The following is an 11,235-nucleotide window of genomic DNA, read 5'->3' as shown; positions in this document are numbered from 1 at the left end:
CCGCGCTCCTCGGCCCGGGCTTCCGAGGTGGAGGGTTGGGAGGCGAGAAGTAGGGACTGTCAGACACCGCCCTCCTCCAGCCGGGACCGCGCGCTTCCCTCCAGCTGCAAGAGCAGAGAAGGGGCTAGGAAGATTTATTTAAATGAGGAGCGCTCCCAGCCCGGAGAAGGAAGGCAAAAAATGAGAACGGCGCTCAAAAAGTACGTGCTCCAGGTGAGGCTCGAACTCACAACCTCGGCATCGCTCTGCCCGTACTGCTGTATAAGTACCGCGCGCTAACCGATTGCGCCACTGGAGCTCCGGCGGAGCAGCCTCAGGATCGCCCTATCAGGGTTCGCCCTGGCCTCGTGATGGGGAAGGGGCGAACTCAGGGTCCGTACAGAGCATGCGCCGACTGCCCTCAGCTCTAAGGCCGGCCCTGAGCTCGCCACTCTGCTTTCTACGCCCTCAGCTACAATCGAGCACTCCTCTGAGGTCCGTGGTCGGCTGCGGGACCCCGTGTTCAATGTGCCGCAAAATGGCGGCGGCGCCTGCTGAAGGAGGATAGAGAGATTGCTAGATCGTGTTTGTGGCCCGGGTCTCTCAATCAGGGGGCCTTCCCCAAGGTTTACGGCTCTGGTTCCCCTCCCCCGCCTCGCCCTCTATCCCCGAGTGAGACACCGAAACCCTCCTCAGTGGCCCTTCTCTGTCAGTCCGAGGCCACCGAGGAGTTCGGGGCCATTAGCTGCGCGAGCTGGGATAGGGACTGTGAAGAGGGGTTGGGCCCCGGAGACCCCTAGCGAAGCCTTGCGGACTCTAACAAAGGAAAACTAAGCCGGAGAAGGAGGAGCCAGAGGACCGGGTCTTAGTGCAAAGGAAACATGGGGTGGAGCTTAGGGGGACTGAGGCGGGATTTGTGCAAGCAAAGCTGAGCGGGAGAGGCGGGGCCTCACGCAGGTTAGGGAGGAGCTTGTGGAGATTTAAAAAAATTAAAAATTTCATGGGGGCGTGGCTTATATAGTTAGAGGCGGGGTTTTGTATGCGCAACCAATCGTGGCTGGAGCTAGAGCAGAGTAGGGCGGAGAAAACTGGGCGGAAGCGCGGCAAAAGGCCTGTAGCTAAAACTCGGAACGGGGCGGGGCCTGGAATTTAGGGTCTCTGAGAGCTCCATTTCTCCCTAGCTCGAAGTAAATTGCACTTGATTTTTATGTCCCGCTAGTCTCTTCTAGTCCGGAGTCCTTGCGTGGTGGTAAAAGTCCCAAACGGAAAGGCGTAAAAGTACTTATTGCTAGTTATTACATTCAACTCGATCCATCCCAAGGGCCTCCACGTTCTGGGGAAAGCCCCTCAGTATTTCCCGCCTCCTCTCTGTAAAACACACCGGAACGTGGGGAAAGTGCCGAAGCAGAATAGCAAAGAGGGCCCAGATTTCGGTTTTTTGTCTTTGTACTCTCTAAGCCTGACAACGAGACTTGACTGTAGAAGGACCATCAATTGAAAAAGAATTCTATTTGACAAAATTGTCTTTCCTTTCTCTGGGCAAATACACTGTCAATACAAATAACTACAATGAGATATTTAAATTTTAATTTGAAATAAAAATTTGCATCCTCTATTTTCTTGACTTTAAGGATTAAAAAAAAAATGAACTGGCTCAATTTACAGCAGCGTGGTCCTACCAGGTCCGCTTAAATGCTAGAAATTCCTTCTCTAAATACTTGCTGATTAATTGTACCTGGAGAACAGGGACCATCTTTTACCTTTCTGAAATGCTTGTGGCCTAGTGCCCTTTCATAACCAGTGGCCTGTTGAAGACGTGTTGTAAGGAGAATCATCTTTGAAAGGTTTAGCTACTCTGATGGAGACAGTGAGCTGAGACAATCCCAAAGGACCATCATGGATGAAAAAGTCATCCACCTTCAGAATTTAAAAAAAAAAAAAAAAAAGTTTAAAAAAAGAGAGGGAGTTTGCTTTAATCTATATTCAGGCACAGTCTCTGGGCCAAGAGGTCTGGAAACAGCTACTGGTTCAGAAGTCCTGCTTTGCTGGAGCTGGCCAGTCACCCAGAGGCGGCGCTAGTGCAGCCTGCAGCAGGACTGCGCGCGGGACTCCCACCATGGTACCACAGGCCTTCCAAGATGTCTTCGGTGTTTCTGGGCTGAAAGCTCTGGAAGCTAGGAGGCCTCTAAGCCCATTCCTTGAGGTTCATTCTTTTTGTCCATGGATAAACCATTGCAACTAGAATTAAAGAACTGGGAAGAGGGGAATTTGCATTATTTCTCTGATAAAGGTCATGTTTTTTAATAAAGCTTTTTATTTTCAAAACATATGCATAGATAGTTTTCACCATTCACCCTTGCAAAACCTTGTGTTCCAAATTTTTTCTCCTTCCCTCCTCTTCACTCCCTCCCCTAGATAGCAAGTAATAGGTGCAATTCTTCTATACATATTTCCACAATTGTCATGCAGCACAAGAAAAATCAGATCAACAAGGAAAAAATGAGAAAGAAAACAAAATGCAAGCAAACAACAAAAAAAAGTGAAAATATTATGTTGTGATTCATACTCAGTGTCCACCGTCCTATATCTTGGTGCAGATGGCTCTCTCCATCACAAGACCACTAGAATCACCTGGCCTTGTCAGGAAAAGAGCCTTGTCCATTAGAATTGATTATCGTATAAACTTGTTGCTGTGTACAAGGAATGTTCCCTTGGTTTTACTCACTTCACTTAACATCAATTCATGTAAGTCTCTCTAGGCCTTTCTAAAATCATCTTCCTGTTCATTTCTTATACAACAATAATATTCCTCACATTCATATATAATAACTAATTCAGCCATTCTCCAACTACTGAGCATCCACTCATTTCCATTTCCTTGCCGGGGCAGCTAGGTGGCGCAGTGGTGGATAGAGCACCAGCCTTGAATTCAGGAGGACCCGAGTGCAAATTTGATCTCAGACACTTAACTCTTCCTAGCTGTGTGGCCCTGGGCAAGTCACTTAACCCCAGCCTCAGGAAAAAAAAAAAAAAAAAAAAAGATATGGCCTTCATTTCCTTGCCACTATAAAAAAAGTTATTATAAACATTTTGTTACATGTGGGTCCTTTTTATGATCTCTTTAGGATATAAGCCCAGAAGAGATGCTGCTGGATCAAAGGGGATGCACAGTTCAATAGTCCTTGGGCATAGTGCTATATTGCTCTCCAGAATAGTTGGATCAATTCACAACTCCACCAATAATTTATGTGTCTCAGTTTTCCACTTCTCCTCCAACATTCATCATTATCTTTTCCTGTTATCTTAGCCAATCTGAGAGGTGTGTAGTGATAGCTCAGAATTATTTGCAATAGTGATTTAAAGCATTTTTTCATATGAGTAGAAATGGTTTTAATTTCTTCATCTGAAAATTTTCTGTTCATATTCTTTGACTGTTTATCAATTGGAAAATGGCTTGTATTCTTTTTTTTTTAATTTTTTATTATATATATTTTTTATAATATTATCCCTTGTATTCATTTTTCCAAATTATCCCCCCCTCCCTCTATTCCCTCCCCCCGATGACAGGCAATACCATACATTTTACATGTGTTACAATATAGTCTAGGTATAATACATGTGTGTAAATACCATTTTCTTGTTGCACAATAAACTTTAGATTCCGAAGGTACATGCAACCTGGGCAGACAGATATTAGTGCTAACAATTTACATTCACTTCCCAGTGTTTCTTCTCTGGGTGTAGCTACCTCTGTCCATCATTGATCAACTGGAAGTGAGTTGGATCTTCTTTATGTTGAAGATTTCCACTTCCATCAGAATACATCCTCATACAGTATTGTTGTTGAAGTGTACAGTGATCTTCTGGTTCTGCTCATTTCACTCAGCATCAGTTGATGTAAGTCTCTCCAGGCCTCTCTGTATTCCTCCTGCTGGTCATTTCTTACAGAGCAATAATATTCCATAGCCTTTATATACCATAATTTACCCAACCATTCTCCAACTGATGGACATCCATTCATCTTCCAGTTTCTAGCTACAACAAAAAGAGCTGCCACAAACATTTTGGCACATATATGTTTCTTTCCGCTCTTTAGTATTTCTTTGGGATATAAGCCCAGTAGTAGCGCTGCTGGGTCAAAGGGTATGCACAGTTTGATAACTTTTTGGGCATAATTCCAGATTGCTCTCCAGAATGGCTGGATTCTTTCGCAACTCCACCAGCAATGTATTAGTGTCCCAGTTTCCCCACAGCCCCTCCAACATTCATCGTTATTTGTTCCTGTCATCTTAGCCAATCTGACAGGTGTGTAGTGGTATCTCAGAGTGGTCTTAATTTGCATTTCTCTGATCAGTAGTGATTTGGAACACTCTTTCATGTGAGTGGATATAGTTTCAATTTCTTCCTCTGAGAATTGTCTGTTCATATCCTTTGACCATTTATCAATTGGAGAATGGTTCGGTTTCTTATAAATTAGGGTCAGTTCTCTATATATTTTGGAAATGAGACCTTTGTCAGAACCTTTGTTTTTAAAAATATTTTCCCAATTTGTTACTTCCCTTCTAATCTTGTTTGCATTAGTATTATTTGTACAGAAACTTTTTAGTTTGATGTAATCAAAATCTTCTATTTTGTGATCAATAATGATCTCTAGTTCTCCTCTGGTCATAAATTCCTTCCTCCTCCACAAATCTGAGAGGTAGATTATCCTCTGTTCCTCTAATCTATTTATGATCTCATTCTTTATGCCTAAATCATGGACCCATTTTGATCTTATCTTGGTATATGGTGTTAAGTGTGGATCCATATCTAATTTCTGCCATACTAATTTCCAGTTTTCCCAACAGTTTTTTCCGAATAATGAATTTTTATCCCTAATGTTGGTATCTTTGGGTTTGTCAAAGATTAGGTTGCTATATATGTATCCTTTTTTGTCCTTTGTATCTAATCTGTTCCACTGATCTACCAGTCTATTTCTTAGCCAATACCAAATGGTTTTGGTGACTGCTGCTATATAATATAGCTTTAGATCAGGTACACTTAGACCACCTTCCTCTGAGTTTTTTTTCATTAGTTCCCTTGCAATTCTCGACCTTTTATTCTTCCATATGAATTTTGTTGTTATTTTTTCTAGGTCATTGAAATAGTTTCTTGGGAGTCTGATTGGTATAGTACTAAATAAATAGATTAGTTTGGGGAGTATTGTCATCTTTATTATATTCGCTCGGCCTATCCAAGAGCACTGAATGTCTTTCCAATTATTTAAATATGATTTTATTTTTGTGGCAAGTGTTTTGTAATTTTTCTCATATAATTCCTGACTTTTCTTTGGTAGATGGATTCCCAAATACTTTATACTCTCAACATTTGTTTGGAATGGAATTTCTCTTTGTATCTCTTTCTGTTGCATTTTGTTAGTGATATATAAAAATGCCGAGGATTTATGTGGATTTATTTTGTATCCTGCCACTTTGCTGAAATTTTGAATTATTTCTAGTAGCTTTTTAGCAGAGTCTTTGGGGTTCTCTAAGTATACCATCATGTCATCTGCAAAAAGTGATAGTTTGATTTCCTCATTTCCTACTCTAATTCCTTGAATCTCTTTCTCGGCTCTTATTGCCGAGGCTAGCGTTTCTAGTACTATATTGAATAGTAATGGTGATAGTGGGCAACCTTGTTTCACTCCTGATCTTACTGGGAAAAGTTGCAGTTTATTTCTATTGCATATTATGCTTACTGAAGGTCTTAAATATATGCTCCTGATTATTCTAAGGAATAGTCCATTTATTCCTATATTCTCAAGAGTTTTTAGTAGGAATGGATGTTGGATTTTGTCAAGTGCTTTTTCTGCATCTATTGAGATGATCATATGGTTCTTATTAATTTGATTATTAATATGGTCAATTATATTAATAGTTTTCCTAATATTAAACCAAAATGGCTTGTATTCTTATAAATTTGAGTTAACCATATATTTTAGAAATGAGGTCTTTATCAAAACCCTTGAATGTAAAATTTTTTCCCAATTTGCTGCTTTCTTTTTAATCTTGTCTGTATTGATTTTGTTTGTACAAAAACTTTTTAGTTTAATATAATCAAAATTATCCATTTTATTGTTATCCATTTTGTATTCAATAAGGTACTCTAGTTCTTCTTTGATCACAAATTTCTTTCTTCTCCACAGATCTGAGCAGTAGGCTATCCTTAGTTCTAATTTGCTTATAGTATCATTCTTTTTTTTTTTTCCCTGAGGCTGGGGTTAAGTGACTTGCCCAGGGTCACACAGCTAGGAAGTATTAACGTGTCTGAGATCAGATTTGAACTCAGGCCCTCCTGAATTCAAGGCTGGTGCTCTATCCACTGCACCCACCTAGCTGCCCCTATAGTATCATTCTTTATGTCTAAATCATGAACCCATTTTGACCACATCTTGGTATAGAGTGTTAGGTGTGGGTTCAATGCCTAGTTTCTGCCATATTCATTTCCAATTTTCCAAGCAATTTTTGTCAAAAAGTGAGTTCTTATCCCAGATGCTGGGATCTTTGGGTTTATCATTACTATAGTCATTGACTATGATGTCTTGTGAACCTAATCTGTTCAGAATTTAACCTAATCAGATTGCTCTATTTCTTAGCCAGTACCAAATGGTTTTGATGACCACTGCTTTATAATATAGTTTTAGCTTTGGTATAGCTAGGCCACCTTCATTTGCATTTTTTTCATTAATTCCTTTGAAATTCTTGACTGAGGTCATATTTCTAAGATACATCAACTGATTCAAATTTATAAGAACCATTCCTCGATTAATAATCCAAGAAGATGGAAGAGTTCTCAAAGGAAGAAAGCTAAATTATAGACAAACATAAAAAATACCCCAAACCACTAATAAATGGAGAAATTCAAATAAAAGTAATTGAGATTCTACCTCACAATCATGTTTGGCAAAACTGATCAAAAAAAGAGGAAAATTAGCAAGTGTTGAAGAAATTACAGGTACGTTAATGTACTGTTGATACAACTATAAATTGGCCCCATCATTTGAAAAATGAATTGGAACTATGCCCTGAAAGACATTAAATTGACCCTTTTCCTTGACTTAGCAATACCCAGTACTAGGTTTATATACTAATGGAATCAAAGGAAAGGGTTCCATATATGTATAGAAATATTTAAAGCAGCTCTTTATGTAGTAACCAAAAACTAGAAACTAAGGGGTTGTTCATCAGTAGGGGAATAGCTGAAGAAATTATGATTAATGAATATAATGGAATACTACTATCATAAAAATGATTAAAGAGATGGTTTTAGTGAAAAGTTTAGTAAAGATTCATATGATGGATACAGAATAAAGTGAGAACAAGGAAAACAATTTATACAGTTAAAATTATATTATATACAATAAGTAACTTTAAAAGATTTATGAACTTGGATGCAATGTCCAATCATGATTTCAAAGAACTTGTGATTAAGCAAGCTGTTAGAGAGGTGATAAACTCAGGTGCAGAATGAGACATGTTTTAAGAATGTGGTCAACATGGGGATTTGATTTTGCTTGCCTTTTCCTCTTTGTTACATTCATTTTATTTTGTTTTAATTTTTGCTCAGTTGGCAAGGAAGAGAGGATCAGAAAATCAGCTTCTGTTAACTGAAAAAAGAAAAGAAATATTTTGAGGGTTAATACGTTTTATCAGACTGTCAAAGAGATCATGACATAACAAAGATTGTTGATAGAGGTTGAGCTGTCAAGACTGGGCAACAGATTTAATTTGGGGTTAGATATAAGAATTAAGAGGATGACTCCAAGTTATAAACCTGAGTCACCAGAAGGATGATTTTTTAGCAGAAAGCAGAATATTTGGAAAGATTATGAAGTATAAGGAGGCATGAATCCCCTTTTAGATACCTTCAGTTTAAGATACTTGTGAGCCTCCCAGATGGAGATATCCAGAATACAGTAATATAGGATTGGTGTTCAGGAAAGAGAATAAGGTTGGATAAACAGATGTGAGAGGCATCTACATTTAAAATATTACAGTAATGGTGGGTGAAACAATCAATGAAGATTCATGATTTCCCTGCTCCACATCTAAGCAGGATTTTAGTTTCTTAAGAAAGTCTGGAAAAGCATGGTTGAATCCCTTAACAACCCGTGATTACTCTCTTATGTGCCTATCTCCTCTCTGTAACTATTCAGTAAATGTCTGAAAACATAGGGATTTCTGGGGTCAAGGTCCTTACAGGACTTCATTACAAACAAGAATAAGCCACTTTTATCAGGTACTGAATAAATATTACATCTCTGTGCTACTTAGTCAAGTCTTTTAAAAATATATTCTTTTAAATTTTTATTTAATATTTGTATTTTCCCAGTAATATGTGAACCAGTTTTTTACATTTATTTTTAAAACTTTGAGTTCCAGATTCTCTCCCTTCCTCCCCATCCCTACCTCCCTTTAAGAAGATACATGTGTTGCATGTGGGTGTATCATCTAATTGCAGTGGGTGCAACTAGACAGCAAAGTGGATAAAGCATTGACTCTGGAGTCAAGAGGACCTGAGTTCAAGGCTGGCCTCAAATACTTAACACTTCCTGTGTGACGTTGGGGAAGTTATCTAACCCCCAATTGTCTCAACCAAAAGAAAAAAAAAGAGTGGGGGAGAGGGAAGAAGAAGTTATGCAAAACATTTCTATAAAAATCATGTTGTGAAAGAAAACATAGATCTTTTCTCCCCCCCCCCCCAAAGGAAACCTCGGGAAAAATAAAGTTTAAAAAAAGAGCTTGCTTCCATTTAAACACAATCAGTTCTTTCTCTGGGTATGGATAACACTTTTCACCATAGTCGTAGATCACTGTATTGCTGATAGTCACAGATGAACATCCCAGATCATTGCTATTACTTTGTATGTAGTACTTACACTTTGCTGGAGTTCATGGAGGATTCTCCAGGTTTTTCTGAGAGCATCCTACTTATTTGTCATAGAACAATAATACCCCATTCTAAGCACATACCACAATTTATCCAGCCATGCCCCAGTTGATGGGCATGCCTTGAGAAGAGAGCTGCTATAAATATTACTTAGTCAAGTCTAAACTCTTCTGCATAAAATTCAAAGACATTCTCTAGATTGCTGGTGACTGGCAAATCCAACAGCCTTTCTTCACTTTTTTTTGTATTTTTAACCTTTCACCTGACATTTCAAATTCAGCAGATATTAAGTGTTAAAGCAGTATGGCAAGTCTAGAAAAAGGAAAGGAGGAGGAGTGAGGGGAGGAAGAAAAGAAAAGAAGGGAAACAAGAAACGGGATGAAAAAGATCCTACCCTTAAAGAGCTTACATTCTTTTTCAGTGATAGAACATGAAGTCAGGTAAACATAATAGTCATTAGAGAATGTTGAGAACAAAAGAAAGACCACAGAACTCTACAAATATTTGTGAGAGGAGTGAATACTTTCAGCGTGGGAATTCAGAGAAGCTTCTTGGATAAGCCTTTTCTCCCTGATGTCTCTGCCCTTACAATCTACTGCTCCAATTGACAAGTTCCTCCCAGAATCTGCATTGTGAGGAAATGCCCAGGCCAGCCACGACTACTTCATTCCTTTCCTGCCTCTCTTCCTGACTCTAGAGTTCTGCACCATGCATCCACATGGGCACCCTCTCCTTTCAGTTCCTTTTTTTTTTTTTTTTTTTTTTTTTTTTTTTTTGCTGTCTCCACCTCCCATCAGAATAGAAAATCCTAAGGGCAGAGACTGTCATTTTGATTGTGTATGTTTATTTTCCATGTATATATGTATGTATGTATGTGTGTGTGTATTTCCACATATATTTTGTATAAATTTTCCATGTATTTCATAAATATTTGTGGACCTGACAGTAACATCTGCACTGACTCCCTAATGAAAAGGATCCTGAAATAAAGACATAAAGCTGAAAAAAAGGAAACAGAAGCAGTCTTATCCACTTCACCACCTCACTGCCCCAACTCTTAGCAAATGAAGCTAGAGATAGGCTATAATCAGACTGTAGAAAGCCTTAAGTTTCACACTAAGAAGTGTTTATACATAATCCTATAATCAACAGGAAATTGCCAAAATCGCTGAAGATATTTGAACAGGGAACTGATATAATCATACCTGTACGTTAGGAAGATCATAAATTTTTGTGTTAATTATACTGCAGATGGATCAAAGCCAGAAGAGACCAGAAACAGGGACCCCAATTAGGAGGCTAGTACATTAATCTAAGGGAGAGGACAGAAGGTTCTAAATTAGCATATTGGCCACCTACGTGGAAAAAGTATTAGAATCCTGGAAGTAAAATAGATATGTCAACTAAAAAATGGATTTGAAAGAGATCCAGGAAAGGAACAAGAAAAGTGCTAAAAATGCTTCAGATGTTATTAACCTCAGTGCCTGAGAGAACATTATTTTAAAATCTTTTGATCTTCCAATATGCCTCAGGTAAAAGCGCATTTATCATTTGAAATTTTGTTTTACTCCTTTTTTTTTTTTTTAAGTTCACCTAAATTCCTTAATAGTTTATTATGCAAAATCTGATATTTATGGTGAAAACCAAACCAAACCAAACTTTTAAAAATAGGCTTTAGGAACCAGATTAATTCATCTCAGATTACATTCTATCTCAATAGCATTAGCCCCCATGGGAGGCTGTCCAACTCATTTTAACTGGAAGAATTCTCTGGTCAAAATTGGCAATTTTGAAGATGAGAAAACTGAGGCTCATAGAAAGGAAGTGATTTGCTCAATGTCACATGGTACAAAATTTAAAACGAGACTCCATGGCTCCAAACCAGAGTTCAGTCTATTATATTATGCTCATCAAGGTACCTCAGTTCTTATGTAAAGAAATTTACAAAACCAATTCACTGCAAGGCATTTGGAATTAACCCCTTCCAAGAAGAATCAACTTTTTCAAAAAGTAGACTTCTTGTCGTAGCAAAAAATCTGGAAATAGCAGGTGCCCATCATTTAATGAATGGTTCCAGATATTGTGTTATATGGATATAATGGAACACAATAATAAATTAGGCAAATGAGGAATTCAGAGAAGCATGAGATGACTTAAATGAAGGGATTCAGCGTGAAGAAAGCAACGAAAGCGAACAATATACACAATAGTTACAATTAACATGAATACTACACTAAAAAGCAGAATTCAGATTCAACATATTGACTAATTTTGGTTTGAGAAGACCTAGGACTTGAGTTCCTGTTTTTATTGAAATCTAGACGCTTC

The 11,235-nt window shown here is 38.5% G+C and overlaps 1 non-coding gene across 1 annotated transcript; it reads right to left on the bottom strand.

The window, feature by feature from the left end:
* Positions 1-205: 205 nt before the first annotated feature.
* TRNAI-UAU (transfer RNA isoleucine (anticodon UAU)) lies at positions 206-298 on the bottom strand. Its single transcript is given in 2 exon segments — positions 206-241; positions 261-298. It is a non-coding gene; the product is annotated as a tRNA-Ile (tRNA).
* Between the last annotated feature and the right edge of the window lie 10,937 nt (positions 299-11,235).

The sequence above is a fragment of the Sminthopsis crassicaudata genome, chromosome 2 (assembly GCF_048593235.1).
Source record: "Sminthopsis crassicaudata isolate SCR6 chromosome 2, ASM4859323v1, whole genome shotgun sequence".
Lineage (NCBI taxonomy): Eukaryota > Metazoa > Chordata > Mammalia > Dasyuromorphia > Dasyuridae > Sminthopsis > Sminthopsis crassicaudata.
The sequence above is the reverse complement of the archived record's forward strand: the minus strand, read 5'-3'. Positions and strand labels throughout refer to the sequence as shown.